At 41.7% G+C, this 18,187-nt stretch overlaps 1 protein-coding gene and 1 pseudogene across 2 annotated transcripts in view; one reads left to right on the top strand and one right to left on the bottom strand.

Annotated features, from left to right (window-relative positions):
- The window catches only part of TMCC3 (transmembrane and coiled-coil domain family 3), a 269,438-nt gene that overhangs the window by 134,826 nt on the left and 116,425 nt on the right, over positions 1-18,187 (bottom strand). The window lies entirely within an intron of this gene.
- On the top strand, positions 12,730-13,749 carry LOC116760772 (annotated as a pseudogene).

The following is an 18,187-nucleotide window of genomic DNA, read 5'->3' as shown; positions in this document are numbered from 1 at the left end:
GCATCTAATTTGAATCCTATGAAATGAGTCTTAAGAGCTCATGGGGGGCAGCGGGGGATGAGAGTATTGGCTAATACTTTCTTACATGTGTAAACTACTTGGCACTTTTCCGTGATTTCACTTAATTCTAACAACAACCTTAAGTATTATTATCCTTATTTTACATATGGGGAAACTGAGGCCCAGAGAAATTGTGATTTAATGTCATTATATTAAACAGAGCTAGGATACAAATTCTGATGTCTTTATACCTCACTAGTGCACAGGAAGCTATAGTTACTATTGTTTATCTTTTAAAATTAAACTACATATAAACATAGACTCCTACAAGTACACAGCACTCAGAACATCTTCCTTCAGCAATGTTTCCACACAGGAAATCAACTGACCTTGGAGGCAGACAAACCTGGATCTGTCCCCACATATATCTATGTGACTTTGAACAAGTAATCTCTCTAAGGCTTTACTTCTGCATCTAGAAAATAAGAATAACAAGACTTACCTCAAAGAGTTACTTTGAGGACTAAATGAGAATACAGTTAAAAGTGCTTAATACAAAGATTAACACATTGTCGGGCTTCCCCGGTGGTGCAGTGGTTGGGAATCTGCCTGCCAATGCAGGGGACATGGGTTCGATCCCTGGTTTGGGAAGATCCCACATGCCACGGAGCGGCTAAGTCTGTGCGCCACAACTAATGAGCCTGCGCTCTAGAGCTGTGAGCCACAATTACTGAAGCCTGTGCACCTACAGCCCGTGTTCTGCAACAAGAGAAGCCACCGCAATGAGAAGCCTGCGCAGTGCAAGGAAGAGTAGCCCCTGCTCACTGCAACTAAAGGAAATCCGCGCGCAGCAACGAAGACCCAAGGCAGCCAAAAATAAATAAAATAAATTTATAAAAAAAAAAAAGATTAACACATTTTCAACAACAGTGAGTGACAGCTCTCTTCGTTATTATGACAAAATGAAGGAAAGAAAAGGTAAACGGGAACTATGAGTTTGAAGGTTTTACAGCCTAGTTTGTAGTAACATGTACTTAGTTTCAGGCTGGATTCCCAATTGAAAGAGTTTAGAAACACTGAGTGCAAGCCATGTGAAACAAGAATCTAGGAATGTACTGAGATTTTCATATTTTTAAAGCAGAGCATGTATACATGCATTTGAAACATATTCATACACACTTATGCATGTTGGGGAAACATACACTTTTACACATTACAGCAAACTTCATGATGAATTGTAAAATTGACTTAGCAAAAATAACAGCTCAGTGGATTTCCTTTCAGCACAAACAACACTGCAAGTGACAGAATAAGATTCATTCTGATACGACTCTAGACACACTACAGGTAAAATTTCAACCCCTGAAGGTACCAACACACCGTAAAGATTTGATCAATTTTCTATAAGTCTGGAAATCAGTTCTAATCCCCAACTGCACTATGATATTATATCTTAAAAACTCTTCAACATGTTTCACAGCTTGAAAATCCAACGGACTCCAGGGATACTGATGGTTAACAATAATTAACCATCTTTTTCTTTCTTAAAAACTGGAAGCTGCTAATACAATATATCGATGAGCCAACAGACTTCTTAGTAATAATTCCACAATGAGCACAGGTTCTGGAATTGGATTATCTGAGTTTAAATCCAGATTGGACCACTTTTTCGCTCTGTGATTTCCAGTAAATTATTTCATCTTTCTGTGCTTCAGTTCCTGATCTACAAAAGGTAACTAATAAGAGCACATACTTCATAGGATTTGCTATGAATATTAAATGAGACAACTGGTATAAAATTCTTAGAAAGGTACTTAGCACAGGGTAATGAATCAGTAAATGGTACCTATCATTATTGTATATATACACAAAACATTCCTATTTAAAAACACTAATCATAGATCTATCCTTCCTCAATGACCAACCTCAGAATTTCCACCCAGACAGCGATGTGAAAACTGATTTATCTTGCATTCTCTGCTCCCAAAGGCTGGGTGCTATGACTGGCACAGAGCAGCTACTCTGAAAATATTTGATAAGAGAATGAAATGATGACAGCAATATTTTAAAGTACTTTGAAAATATGTCATGAAAAGCATGATATTCTCTGTGATCCTCAAGGGTAAGGGAGAAAGTGAAGTTATTCCAAGCTTAGATTGTCTTTCTCCCATTGGGATAAAAGGGAAATGAAAAACAGCGGATATTGCAAGAAGCAATGGAATTAAATTATGTCAACTTCCCAGCATGATAACAACAGAAAGCTCCATCATGGAGGTAAGGCTGGTCACCTATTCATCCACTCTATTCTTTTTTTTTTTTTTTTTAAAAACACTCTATTCTTTTAAAAAACAAACCATCCTCTCACAAATCTTCTCTCTTAAGGATCGATGTACATGAGTTACTGAGAATTCACATTATGTAACATCACAAAAAAGCAATAGGAATTCAACAATGCTTTTTCTAGCTCTCACAAATATTTGGCCCCCAAACAGTAGGCATTAGAGAGCTGAGTTTCCAACAGGTTTTACAACTGCTGTCTGACAGCAAAATCCTATGGACAGGGTTGCGGCCAATGCTTCATATGGGGATCCTATGCCAGGAAAGATTCATAATCAGAAGAGTGGGAGCTGCCCAAGACTTGCAATGAAAACTCTGATCAGAGCCCACAGAAATTCCAGGCTTCAAACACAGGCAGTCCCCACAAAAAGCCAAAATTATCCCCTGCCGTGTAGAAGCTACACTGTTACAGAAGCAAAAAACTTTAGGGAAAAAAATCATCAACTGATCCAATATAAAACTAAATGGCAAAATGTCCATGATATATTAAGTTCCCCTCCCCTCCAAAAGAGAAAGTTGTAGACCAACATGTGCAGTGACTCTATTTAGTTAAATAAAACGAAAACAAAAACTTCACTACCCTTCTTTCTCTCTGTAACTTATACATAGAAAAATTTCTGAGAAAAAAATGTCTAATTGTTAATGCTGATTAACACTAGAGGGTCAGTGAAGGGGAGACTTTTATTTAACTTTTCATGATAGAAAAAATAAATAGGTTAATAAACCCCTACGTACCCATTACTCAGCTTCACCAATTATCTATTCATGTCCAATTTTGTTTCATCTACATTTCCCCTGAAGTTCCTCTGTCCTGCATTATTTTGGAGCAAATCCCAGACATCATATTATTTTATCTGTAAATATTTCGCTATGTATTGCTAATAGACAAAGATTCTTTCTTTAAAAACATAAAGACCATACAATTATTATACCTAAAAAAAAATCAATAATATCACCTTAATACTTCAACTATCCAGTGCTTAAATTTCCCATAAATTAAGTTTTGGGATTTTTTTTTTTTTTTTTTAGCAGTTTGTTTGAACCAGGATTCAAATAAGGTCTACATATAGTGATAGACTGATAAGTCTTTTAAGGTCTTTTAAGTCTCCCATTCTATAGGGGTCCGCCTATCTTATTATTTTATTGTAATTTACTTGTTACTTTAAAATTTTTATATATCTATTTATTTTATTTTATTTTATTTTTGACTATCAGCAAATTGGTTTTTGAAAAAATTTTTTTTGGATTTACAACGTTGTGTTAGTTTCAGGTGTACAGCAAAGTGAATCAGTTATACATATACATATATCCACTCTTTTTTTTAGATTCTTTTCCCATATAGGCCATTACAGAATATTGAGTAGAGTTCCCTGTGCTGTACAGTAGGTCCTTACTAGTTATCTATTTTATATATATTTATATAAATATATATTATATATATTTATATCTATTTTATATCACTGTTATATCTATTCATTTTAAATTGACGACAAATATGTAATTTTTTTACATGTCAAGAGGAGGAGAATATTAAATGGTGGGCAGCACTGAGTTCCTTCACTGCTCAAAAAATAACCAAGTAGTGGTAGAAGCTGCAGTTACATTAGATGATATTTCTCTGTCTCCCATAAAACAACTAGATAAGAGTGGGCCAATATATAAAAACTGCTTAAAAAGTAAATTTAAAAACCAGTGAGTTATCAGTAGTATAATATTACCAGTAGTGCAAGGTATCATCAGAGATCTATTCGAAGCAAGAGACAGATTCGCTTAGCTGTGGGTCTTGGTTCAGCCCTATTAAGGTTGTCTACTTTCCTAGATAAATAACTTCCAGACAATGTGGATGCTATGATTAAACGTTAGTAGACTTTTTTGGTTATTTTTTATTACAAATGTAACCCATGCTAACTATAAACAATTTAGCAAATACAGTTAAATGATTGATAACATGAAACCTATAACCCCACCACCCCAAAATAACCACCATATTGATCACTAAGGAATCTTTTGGCTCTAAGTCAAAGAAGACCTAAATCAAACTGGCTTAAATATAAAGGGAAGTAATACATTTGGAAAGTCCAGAGGTAGTTTTGGCTCCAGGCAAAGTTTAATCTAGCAGCTAGGTGATGTCACCAGAGACCCAATTTTCTCTATTTCTCCACTGTCATTCTTAGTGTCAGCTCATCGTGAAACTAGTCTTATCATAGCTGCATGATAGCTACCACTTACAGCTCCCAGGACCTCAAATTTCTTGCTCAAGTCGAACAAGAAGAATACTCCTTTACCCCAGCCTTCTCAGTGACAATCCAGAAATGCACTCTGATCAGTCTAGATCAGGTCATGTGATGTTGCCCTCACAGCGGCAAGGGGGATATAATATACAAACTAGCTTAGCCTAACACACACACTCTACCGCCTAATCAAGGTACAGTCAGCTTCCCCAGAAACTCATAGATTCCCTAAATGGCAATGAGGGCTAGATAGAAAGAAGATAGAAAGCAGAAATCATGTTGGGGTGCAACCAACAGATGTCCACTGCCATCACTGTTTATATTTGCTGTGCTGTGACTCTGTTTTTAAATGTAGAAGATGCTGCCGATTCTGAGATTAATTTCCAATATGTAGAAGTTTAGGGAAGAGAAGGTTTGCAATAGATAAAACACAGGATGATGCCTCACATTTGTTAGGTAGTAAAATCATTTGTTGAATTGAAATAGCTTAAAAAGGCTTAAAGACAGAGTACGCAATGATGCTTCCCAAAGTATGAGACGAAGAAAAGCAAACTTACAGGCTCTCCATGGCACTAAAAAACATAGTCCTGGGACTTCCCTGGTGGCGCAGTGGTTGACTCCGCACTCCCAATGCAGGGGGCCCAGGTTCAATCACTGGTCAGGGAACTAGATCCCACATGCATGCCACAACTAAGAGTTCACATGCCACAACTAAGAAGCTCACCTGCCACAACTAAGGAGCCCACGTGCCACAACTAAGGAGCCAGCAAGCCGCAACTAAGGAGCTTGCCTGCTGCAACTAAGATCTGGCGCAACCAAATTAAAAAAAAAAAAACATAGTCCTTATTTACATAAATGTTTGAATCTCTTGGTTGGTTATGCAAACAAGTATCCCTCAGTTGTCCAAATATTTGTCATGGTTTCTTTCCTCACAATAGAAATCAAAGAACCATAACAATCCAAGTTTCTCATACTTGGGGAGAGGGGCAATAACCCTTTAAAAAATAACATCCTACAATGCATCACATACCTTAATCAAATGAAAGTTGGGTTAGGCCTGCTGAATTAAGAGTGGGGGACTTGAAGCCCACGTACTTCCCCCACCACCACTTCATACTAGTAACTCTTCTACTGTGTCAGCTCGGATACATCTAAGTGACAGGGAGTTCACCATCTCACAAAACATACTCTTATTCTAATTTCGATTCCTGATGCCAAAACAGTTTCTTACTACTGGACAAAAGTCTGATTCCCTGTAATGTCTACTCCGTGGGCCAAAACACCCTTTCACAAGCTGACATTTCAAGTACCTTGAGGTGGCTCTCATCCTGCTCAGTCATCCTGCCTTCTTCAGGCTCAACATCCTCAGGTCTTTAACTACTGCTCACTGGACACGGTCTCTGTTCTTTTCATCACCCTGCTCACCTCCTACTGCGTGTTCTGCTGCAGCAGAGAATATGCCCTTGACCCAGGGAAGTGTGCCAACTGCTCAGTGTCTTCGGAATTTATTTCTCAACTGAGTTTTAACAACACATGCATGTTCTATCTCTGTCAGGCAACTCTGTTTCTACCTTTTGATGTTCATATCTCAGCAGCATGACAAATGCTCATCCAAACTCACTCTTGACCCTTTGCTCTTCTCTCTGGACTTGAAGTATCTTCTCCCCTCCATCCACTGTGTTCTTCCCAAACTGCTAATTCACAACAAATGTTTGTGCCTGTGATCTGCTCTCGCAGACAGTAGTGCCTGGGCATAGGCTGCCTGTCTTGACACTGCTACCCTTCCCAGCTCACTCCAAAGGCCTGGAAAAGACTGTCTGCTCTCATCTGAGTCCTCCTGAAATGGAATCAACATTCCACATGTGCCTTGATCAGCTCAGAGTTCAGGGGGTTTGTGCTTTTCCTGTTCTATGCAGTGCTTTGCAGGATGGATGATATTAGTCAATGTGCTTATGGGTTTGATTTTTAGCAGCTTCCCTTCTCTGTCACATCATCTCAAGATTAGATTTGACTGTCACTGGCCACTGGCCACAGCCCCACCCAGTTGTCTCCAGCGGGGTGGCCACCTCCAGATTAGGTGAGGCTCTGAGTCAGTGACAACCAGGATTGATGATACAGTAAGACAATGGCTGTCAATGCTGGCTGCACATTAGAATCATCTGGAGAGCTTTAAAAACTCCAGAGATTCTGGTTCAATCGATCTGAGTATCTTTTAAAAATCAGTATTTTTTAAAAAGCTCCCATGATTCTAATGTACAGACAGGATTCAAAGTCACTGCAATAGGAAATCCCTCTTAATAGGTAAATATGTTCTGGAATTTGTCTGCAGCTCCCCTATCTGTAAATAGAGCCTAAAGTGCCTGACAGGACTTCTACAAAACAATTCAGGAACTGCGCTAAGCATTTAGTAAACCACATTCAATTCTCCCAACAATTCTGGGAAGCAGATTTTATTACCATTCGCATCGAACAGACGCAAAATCCAAGCCTCAGAAATGTCAAGTAACCTGTCCCAGGAACGCATAGGAAGAAAGGGGGGCAGGGGATAGAGAATATTTTTGCAGATTCCAAAGATGTGCCCTTAACCCTGGTATACTTTCCCCAGTGCAGCTCTATCCCTTGGTCTTATTGAAATGTTTCACTTCTTCCTGCAGCCCTGAGAGTTGGGCTCCCCTTGGTTCTCCAAGGGAGCTGGAGTCCGATCCTGAACTTCCACCTAATTCCTACCAGCCCTTCTCATCTATTGCTTCTGATACCATTTTCTTCATCTTAAAGGAACTCTGTCCATTATAGCTTGGATACTTCAAAATCCAGTCATAGGTCATTCCCTTGGATACAACTCCCTCGGCCATTGACCTCCCCTGCCCACTCCACCCCAATCCAACCTATCACTCTCTCCCATACCCTGCCCATAGTCAGTCCTGGGTGACTCCCAGTTGTCTGCATGCTATGCCAATGACAGCGTCAATTAAATCCCTCTGGGTTTTTTTTTTTTTTTTTCACATGAACTGCCATGAAGCTGTTCTTCTTTCACCTTGCATGTTTATGATTATTCCTTTAAACCTAAATATGGGACTAATTGTTGCTATTTAATTTAAAAAATGTTTTTAGTTTTATTAGTTTGGGCCCATTATTCCAGCACTTCCATATAATTCTGAAACTAAATTACCATTTATCATAATGAAGTCCCCTTTTAATCAAAAGGAGAGTTTCTTGACCATGGGCTCTATGTTTTTTCCCAAGTTCCTAATAAAAATGGTTCTTTGCTATTACCCTTCCTTTTGTGTGGCCTAAAACCAACAGAATCAACATTCTCTAGCAAAAATCACTCACTGGGCTGTCTCCAGCTAATTGTACAATCTTATTTTCAAAAATTGGAAATGGGATTTTGTGAGTGCTTTGTTGAAATTAAGATTCAGTAACTATATATTATTCTCTGAGTCAAGTTACCACAATGAATTTTTTTTTTTTTTTCTCTCTTTTGCGGTATGCGGGCCTCTCACTATTGTGGCCTCTCCCGTTGCGGAGCACAGGCTCCGACGCGCAGGCTCAGCGGCCATGGCTCACGGGCCCGGCCACTCTGCGGCATGTGGGATCTTCCCAGACCGGGGCATGAACCCGTGTCCGCTGCATCGGCAGGCGGACTCTCAACCACTGCACCACCAGGGAAGCCCTCCTAGTGATCTCTTTATTTTTTTCTAATTACTGTCATCTATTTGAGAATCTATTCTAAACTTGTCAGGGATTAAGAGAACTGTCAAAGACCATCTGTGAAAAATGGAACAGGATTTTCCCATTTTTTGGCAATGCTCCTATTCTCCACAACTACTCAAAATTTACTAATAGTTGCCCTAAGGTCAGCTCCTTTACATCTGGGATGTAATCGGACTGGGCTTTCTTACCATCTCTCCATCTATCCAGGGTTTCAGTGTCCTTTTAACTCATTTATCTTTTATTTAATTGAAAATTTCATTGAGATAACTATAGATTCACATACAGTTGTAAGAAATGATTGAGATCCCTGTACACTTTGCCCAGTTTCCCCCAATGGTTTTTCCAAAACTGTAGTATAATATCACAACCAGGATACTGACATCGACAAATCTCCCTGTCTTCCTCAGACTTCCTCAGTTTTACTTGTACTCATTTGTGTGTGTGTGTGTGTGTGTGTGTGTGTGTGTGGACTTCTGTACAACATCATTACCTGTGTAGAATCATGTATCCAGTCAAGATACAGAACGAACAGTTCTAACACCACAAGGGTCCCTCGTGTCGCCTATCCATTAATCTTTTAAACATGCTTGCTCTGCTCTTTTTGGTTTTTAGATCAATTGCCATAAAGGAAATAAGCGATGCAAAATAAGAGTTGAGAAGTGCCTTCACTGGGCTATTTGTTAACATTACTGCTTCTTCCTCCTTTCATGCATGATTTCTTAAAACTGCATAAACTTGCTTTTTTAATACTCCTACTATGCCTTCCTAGATTTAAAAAAAATGCTTTTAAGTCCTTAGGTGTTCTTTATCTGAGATTCATTTTTATAATTTCTTTGGAATGAAGCATGATAAATGGATGGAGAGGCTTTTTTCACCCTACTTTGTAGTGGAAGGGAAGATGCCTTCCAATTATAAGCATTTATGAGACACATTTCATTTGAGTAGTAAACTGTAACCAGCAACTGTAGATAATCTTAACATATTACAGGATCATTTTCCCCAGTAATCTCTTTGAGGAATAGGACCACATCCTACACTTCTTTTGTGTTTAGAGTGGCTGCTGTCCTTGACTCTCCAACACCCATACATCCCAGATGATTAGTCAAAGCCAAGGGTCGGCCATTTTCCCGTAAAGGGCAGACAGTAAATATTTTAGCCTTTGCCAGAAGATTTCTGTTGCAACTACTCAATTCTTCTGTCGTACTGTGAAACAACAACAAGCATTTTGTAAATGACTGGGCATGGCTTATGCCAATTACATTTCAGTTATAAAAAAAAAACAGGTGGGGAGCAGCAGTTTGCCAACCCCTGGCCTGAGCCAATTATGGTAACTCCATTTCCTCAGCCAGTGACTAGCTTACAAATGGACAATGGGACCCACTCCTGGTGCATGCGATGTGAGGAAAGTTTGCTGAGGGGCTTCTAGGAAAGACTGTTTCACAGTTCAGACACTCGAGGAAGAGACAACCCTCCTATTTCCTTTGGATATTAGCAGATCTGGATGTGATGCCTGGAATCACTGCAGCCATCTTGCTCCTGACCTAAAGATGAAGCCATCAAAAATAGGAGGGCAGAGCCATGAGAATCACAGAGGACAGCAGAAACTGGACATACTGTGCCTGGAGGCTGCCCTACTTCTTCTTATGTAAGACAACAAATTTCTTTATTGCTTAAGTCAATGAGTCGGCCAAAAAGCATCCTAATTACTATACCCCCTTCAGTGCTCAGCAAAGTACTTCACAGAGGAAAGACGTTCAGTGAACATTTTGTTGATCTGGCTCACAAACTGAACCATAAGCTTATGCAAATCAGAATTCTTGCCATTGTAAATAACAACCTAGCTCCTTTTAAAATACACGTTCACTTTTCTTGGAAAAATCAATAACAGTAACACCAAGAGGAAATAATAGTAAACCTCATATTATTTAAGATGAATAGAAAACCAAAATATGTGACAGTTTTTCATTTTTCTCAAAATAAATGTGTTTCAAGATTATCCATTCCGTGCAGTTTTCCTCCTGTTACTTTAAGCCTTTCTCTCCCTGGCTGGCCCTTGGAAGGCAAGCTGCATGCAAATGTCTGTACACTCATCAGCCTTATTAGGCATGGTTCCAACTGGCCACCCCACATGAACACAATTAAAAGTTAAACATCAATTAAAATTCACAAAATCCATTTAGCTCTCTGAAAAAGCACTAAATAACCGTCCACATTTGGGGCCCAAATTAATCTAAATTGTTATCCATCGCTCCTTAGTTATCAAACATACTGGGCCTCATTTTAGACTCTGCTAATTGCTCATTCAGTTTTCACGGAGTAGGCGATGAAAGATGAGCCCAGGATAAAAAATAAAGACGTGGAATGAAATGCCACCCTGGGTCAAGTTCAGCCAGTCGGGTAGTCTGTTAGTGACGGCGGCACTGGAGAAATTCTGCGAGGGGGCAAGCCCTATCCAGGGGTGAGGGGACACGCAGAAGATTTCTCCTCTGAGACTTCCGCTGATTTATTCATCTGCTTATTCGACATAGACCTGGGTGTCTAATTGGCATCTCAAGTTTTGACATGTCCAAAACAGAATGCATAATTTCCCCCAAGTCTATTTCTGGTCCTGTCTTCCCCATATCAATGAATGGCACCCAACTGCATAAGCCCAAATTCAGCATCACCCTTGATTTCCTTTTTTCTGTACCTCTACAACCATACCATCAGCAATTCTTGCTGACTCTGTAACCAAAATCTGTTCGGTCCTCTCCATCCCACGCCACCACTTTAATCTGGGCCTCTGTCACGTCTCTTTTGAGATTACTGCCACCACCTCCTAAATGGCTTCCCTGATGCCCTTTCTGCCTCTCCAAAACCCATTCTTTTAAAAACAAAATACAATCCCATCACTCCCCTCCTTAAAACCCTTCAATAGCTTCCAACTGCATTTTATTTATTTATTTAAAGATTTTTTTATGTGGACTTTTTTTTCTTTCTTTTTTTTTTTTTTGCGGTATGCGGGCCTCTCACCGCTGTGGCCTCTCCTGCCGCAGTGGACGCGCAGGCTCAGCGGCCATGGCTCACGAGCCCAGCCGCTCCGCGGCATGTGGGATCTTCCTGGACCGGGGCACGAACCTGTGTCCCCTGCATTGGCAGGCGAACTCTCGACCAATGTGCCACCAGGGAAGCCTGATGTGGACCATTTTTAAAGTCTTTAGCAAACTTGTTACAATATTGATACTTTATTTTTATGTTGTGGTTTTTTTATTGGTCCTGAGGCATAGTGGGATCTTAGCTCCCCGACCAGCGATCGAACCCGCAAACCCTGCATTGGAAGACAAAGTCTTAACCACTGGACCACCAGGGAAGTCGCCCGACCACATTTTAGAGTTAGAAACCTATACGAGTTTCCTATTGCAGCTGTAACTAATTACCATAATTTGGTGACTTACAACTGTATGCTCTTACAGTTCTGGAAATCAGAAGTGTAAAATCAAGGTGTCAACAGGGCTGTGCTCCTTCTGGAGGCATCAGAGGAGAGTCTGTTTCCTTGCCTTTTTTAGCTTCTAGAGCTTCCTATATTCCTCGGCTTGTGGCGCCTCCCTCACCTTCTCTGATCCTCCTGCCTCCCTCTTATAAGGACCTTTGTGATGACATTGGGCCCACCTAGGTCACCCAGGATGATCACCCCATCACAAGATCTTTAACTTAATCACATCTACAAAGTTTCTTTTACTACGTAAGGTGACATATTTACAGGTTCGGGGACTAGGACATGGATAATTTAGGAGGGCCCTTATTCAGCCTATCATAGAAACAATCAAAACACAACACAGGGCTTCCTTGGTGGCGCAGTGATTGGGAGTCCGCCTGCCAATGGAGGGAACACCGGTTCGAGCCCTGGTCCGGGAAGAACCCACATGCCACGGAGCAGCTGAGCCCGTGTGCCACAACCGCTGAGCCTGCGCTCTGGAGCCCACGTGCCACAACTACTGAGCCCACATGCCACAACTGCTGAAGCCCGCGTGCCTAGAACCTGTGCTCCGCAGCGGGAGAGGCCACCGCAGTGAGAAGCCCTGCAGCGGAGGGTGGCCTCCGCTCGCCGCAACTAGAGAAAGCCCGCGTCCAGCAAGACCCCACACAGCCAAAAATAACTAAATTTATTAAAAAAAAAATTAAGGATTAGAAAAACACAACACAAAAAAACAGAATACGTCCCATTTCACATTATCTCATTTAATCATTTAATCTTCACAGGAATCTGGTGTGTGTGTGCATGTGTATATATGTGGGTATGATTTACACTATTTTACTGTATTAAAAAATCACAGTCAATGCTTCTGATCTTGTTGAAATATATTCATGCAGCTTGGATGTATTTCGTATTTTAAATACGATCCCAGATTTTTAAATTAGGTTATTAAAATAAGTACCAGTTAAAATGTGGGTACAAAGCAAACGGCGGGATCCGCGGCGGCGATAGCGGCAGCATGGCCGCGCTCTACGGGGGTGTAGAGGGGGGAGGCACACGATCCAAGGTCCTTTTACTCTCAGAGGATGTGCAGATCCTGGCAGAAGTGGAAGGACTCAGCACAAACCACTGGCTGACCGGGACAGACAAGTGTGTGGAGAGGATCAACGAGACGGTGAACGGGGCCAAACGGAAAGCAGGGGTGGATCTCTGGTGCCTCTACGAAGCCTGGGCTTATCCCTCCTGAGCGGTGGGGATCAGGAGGACGCCGTGCGGATCCTGATGGAGGAGCTGAGGGACAGATTTCTCTACCTGAGTGAAAGCTACTTAATCACCACCGACGCCGCTGGCTCCATCGCCACTGTTACACCGGGTGGGGGGATCGTGCTCATCTCTGGGACAAGCTCCACCTGCAGGCTCATCAAGCCCGATGGGTCTGAGAGCGGCCGCGGTGGCTGGGGCCACATGATGGGAGATGAGGGCTCAGCCTACTGGATTGCACACCAAGCAGTGAAATTAGTGTTTGACTCCATCGACAACATAGAGGCGGCTCCTCATGACAGGGGCTGTGTCCAACAGGCCATGTTCAACTATTTCCAGGTGCCAGATCGGCTAGGAATCCTCACCCACCTGTAGAGGGACTTTGATAAATGCAGGTTTGCTGGGTTTTGCAGGAAAGTTGCAGAAGGTGCTCAGCAGGGAGATCCCCTTTCCTGTTATATCTTCAGGAAGGCTGGGGAGATGGTGGGCAGACATGTTGTGGCAGTGTTGCCTGAGATTGACCCGGTCTTGTTCCAACAGGAGATCGGTCTCCCCATCCCATGTGTGGGCTCTGTGTGGAAGAGCTGGGAGCTGCTGAGGGAAGGTTTCCTTTGGGCGCTGACCCAGGAGAGAGAGATCCAGGCTCAGAACTCCTTCTCCAGCTTCACCCTGTTGAAGCTGCGGCACTCCTCCGCCCTGGGTGGGGTCAGCCTAGGGTCCAGGCACGTGGGGCACCTCCTCCCCATGGACTAAAGCCCAGTGGACATTGGGTGCTGGAGCTTTTTCTCCTTTTCCTTGTTTTTTTTGAAAAAGAAGCACCTATAGAAGAAAATAAATGTACTTTACCCACTCACCCCCACAACCCAAAATAAATAAAATGTAGGTCTCTTGCCATGTAACAGGGCTGGTTTCATCTCCGTTTTACATCTGTGTAAACTGAGGCTCATAGAGACACAGTTGTAGAGAACAAATATATATGGATACCAAGGGAGAAGGAGGGGTGGGAGGAACTGGGAGATTGGGATTGACATATATACACTACTATGTATGAAATAGATAACTAATGAGAACCTACTGTATAGCACAGGGAACTCTACTCAATGCTCCATGGTGTCCTGAATGGGAAGGAAATCCAAAAACGAGGGGATATATGTATACGCGTAGTTGATTCACTTTGCTGTAAAGTAGAAACTAACACAATATTGTAAAGTAACTATACTCCAATAAAAATTAAAAAAAAAAGAAACCAAGGCTCAGAAGATATACGTAAAGTGACAGGATCTCAATCAGAACCTGGGACTTTCTAAGTCTGAATGTTTCCCTTTATCCCACATTCCTTCCTCATTCTACTTTGGGAAACAACATAAATTCCTGAGAAGTTAAATAAAAATACAAGATTTAATGTTTAAAAAAACCCCAGAATACCTCCTTACCATGGTTTATCAACCCAATGTAACCCAGCCGTGACCAACTCTCTCAGCCTTGTCTCTCACTTACATTCTCCTACTCAGGCCTCCTGTCTGCTCCTTCAATGTGCAAGGCTTTCTCTCACCCTAGAGTCTTCACTCTTGCTGTTGCCTCCACCTGGGGCATTCTTTCCCCAGAAGTTCACACAGCTGGTTCATTCGTGAGAGCTCAGTTGTGATTTTCTCACTTATCACCATCCGAGATCACCTCCTTGACTTATATTCTCCCTGTCAGTAAGTCAACTCCAAGGAGAGATCCTCTGTTTTGCTCACTGTACCACCTGGAACAGTGACTGACACATGTAGCAACTTAATATTTGTTGAAGGAATGAACTCTATGACTTCAAAATGTCGTTGATTTCCCCATAACACGACTTCACAACCCATTCTGGTTTTATAATCCATAGGTGTATACAAATGCTTTTTAAACCCATCCACATGTTCATCCTATATCAGCTGGCAGGATAAGACTAAAGGAGATGAACTGTAATAAAAACAACTGTGAAGCCTACAAAATATTGGGGGGTGGGGGAAATGGGAGGTGTAGTGAGGGGATAGGGCTGAAAAAAATACAAGTAACATAATATTTAAAGTAGACTTAGAGGGAGTAATTATAAATGACTTTTAACTCAGTATGACTTGTTGTAAGAATGCAGCTACCGAAAACATGACCTTCTGTGCAATGGAGGTTTCCAAGCAAAAAGGGGAAAACTACTTCTTGGACATACTTTATTAACAAAAATAGCTAGCATTTCTCAAAATGAACATTTGAGAAACTGTTCTGTAAAGGATAATAAAGCTTTATCTGTTACACATGTGGCATGATTTTTCTCCATTATCATTTATATGATGTTTCTCTATACGGCTTTTAAATCATGTATTCAAATCTCTCAGTATTTTCCCTTAAAGTTTAGTAATTCAGAAGTACTGACTCTGAAATCATACTTGCTTGGTTTGAATTCTGGCACCACCACTTGTTCGACCTTGGGAAAATTACTTAACCTCTCTGTGCCTCAATTTTATCATCTAGAAAATGGGAAGAATAAATAGTAAATACAGGAAAAAATGGCTAGCATTTACCAAGGGTATAATATGAACTAGGCACTGTAGTGAAAGCTTTACATGAAATATCTCATTTAATCTTCAAAATACTGTTATGGAAGAGGCACTGTTAATACTTCTCATTCCATAGACGAGAGAAATACAGTTCAAAGGAGTCAGGTAACTTGCCCAAATTTACAGAATTAGTATGTGTTAGAGTCAGGATTCACGAGTCCAAAGCCTGGTTTTTAAACTTAATTCACTACTGCACCAGCTTTTATTGATTATCCTGGACCCAGCGAAGGGTTGGTAAGAAAGCACTACCTGCTCTTGAGAAGCTGTGGGATTCAGCGATCTCAGCAGCTGGGCCTGTGCAGCCTGGTGAAGCTTATGACCCATAAACCGGAAGATGAAGCCCTTAATTTATAACTGTAGAATATCCACGTGTTCACTAGCTCCCCAAACACCACTACTAACTACTTACTAATACACTAATTACACCAGTAATTCAGGCTCCACATTTCAAACATCATCTCACTCTTCCTTCTCCTTCATCCTCATCTCTAATGAGTCATAAAGTCCAGCTATCAATTCTTCTAATTTTTCTCTTTATAATTATTGTATTGCAAAAGAAAAATACCTACTCATGGTAAGACAGTCGAATGTTATAAAAAGATAGATAAAAAAAAGTAAGTCTGCCTCCCATTCTAGACCCCAATGTCCTTTTCTGGAGACAACCGTTACTGATAAAAACACACACAAATGGCTGGGGCTTCCCTGGCGGCGCAGTGGTTGAGAGTCCGCCTGCCGATGCAGGGGACAAGGGTTCGTGCCCCGGTCCAGGAAGATCCCACATGCCGTGGAGCGGCTGCGCCCGTGAGCCATGGCCACTGAGCCTGCGCGTCCAGAGCCTGTGCTCCGCAACGGGAGAGGCCACAACAATGAGAGGCCCGCGTACTGCAAAAAAAGAAAAAAAACACACACACAAATGGGAAAGAGAATGACAGAATCAGATGCGGGTCACTCTGGATATAGTGGAGGGAGGATTAGGGCGGGTGAGGCTAAACACCAAGAGATGAGCATGGAGGCTACTGCAATGGTTCTGGTGGCTAATGATGAGATCATGAAATAGGACCATGGCAACCTGAAGAATCTGTGAGATACATGGGGGATGGGTCATTTAGAGATAGCAGTGCTTGGATTTGGGGATGAAAGAGAGTGAAGAGTCTGGGATGACTCCTACATGCCTGGCTTGATATTGGTGTCGTTTCACTGAGATCAGAATACGAAGCACCAGTTCACAAGTTCAGCCAAGGATGCATTCATGGCATCTGGGAGATAGAGCAGACAGATAGAAATGAGGGTCTAGAGCTCAAGAGAGAAGTCAGGCTGCAGCAGAAGGGGGCTGTTGATGCCATGCACAGGATGATTTCGCTGAGGGAGTCGTATGAGCTGGGTGAGAGCATCACTATCCTGAGGGACAGGCAGAGGAAGCACCATCTCCGGTGCTGTTACCATTGCGTGGACAATAGAGGGCTCTCCAGAAACCTAGTTTTACCTGGAGACATATTTTGGCACTTGGTTATATTCAGTTCTGTTGTGTGCCTCTATCATTTCATATATGTATGTCCTGCTGTCCTGTAACATTTGCCATCCGTTCAAAGGTAGAGACTTGTCAGGTTTCATGCATAAGGGATGCAGCTTTTTTTCTTTGGTCATTTTAGTCACATTTTCTTAAATTAGGATATGTAGCCACTTGCAGTCAGACTGCATCTGAACAATGTAACAACGGGAGGCAGGCGAGGGGGGGGATTGAAATGTGCTGCTCTGCTCACTTTGCTGCCTTGTGTTTCTGCCGCAGCCAAGAGAAGAACTACCCCAGTCCAACCTAGGCTCAGAATAAGCACGTGGATGGAGCAGAATCGCCCCGGCTGACCCACAGACACACGAGGGAGCATTAAATGTTTATTGTCTATTACCTGGCACTGAGATTTTGTGGTTGTTATGCAACAGCTGTTCCTTTTCCTTGTATACGATGAAATGTTTAGATCTTAAATACACCTTCAGTTGGTTTTGACAAAGGTATTCACCTGTGTAACTCACACCCCTGGCAAGACACAGAACACTGCCATAACCCCAGAAAGCGACCTGCTGGTCCTTCTGAGTCAATCCCCACCTCACGCCCAAAAGCAAACACTGATTTACTCTATCACCATAGCTTAGTTTTAAGACTTCTATCATTGCAGCCTAGTTTTGTGGTAAGTTGATAAGGACCAGGGATTAGCCAAATCCAGCCCACGGTCCATTTTTGTATGACCCATGAGCTAAGAATGGTTTTTACATTTTTAAACAGTTTAAAAAATATCAAAAGAGGAATAATACTTTGTGACATGTGAAAATTTTATGAACTTCAAATTTCAGTGCCTATGAGTTGGCACGCAGCCAGCTCCATTTATTTACATATTTATTTACATATTCACATATCTATACATATCTATGGCTGCTTCTGCACTCCAGCTGCAGAGTTGAGTAGCTGAGACTGAGAACATATGCCCCAAAAGCCTGAAGTATTTACTACCAGGCCCATCACAGAAAATGTCTGCCCATCCCTAGGGAACTTGCCTCTCTCTCTCCATCACACATGTGGACCCAAGTGCTGAAGCCAGAGTTGAAAACCAGGTGTT

Source organism: Phocoena sinus, chromosome 10, assembly GCF_008692025.1.
Source record: "Phocoena sinus isolate mPhoSin1 chromosome 10, mPhoSin1.pri, whole genome shotgun sequence".
NCBI lineage: Eukaryota > Metazoa > Chordata > Mammalia > Artiodactyla > Phocoenidae > Phocoena > Phocoena sinus.
This window is presented reverse-complemented; position numbering and strand designations above follow the sequence as displayed.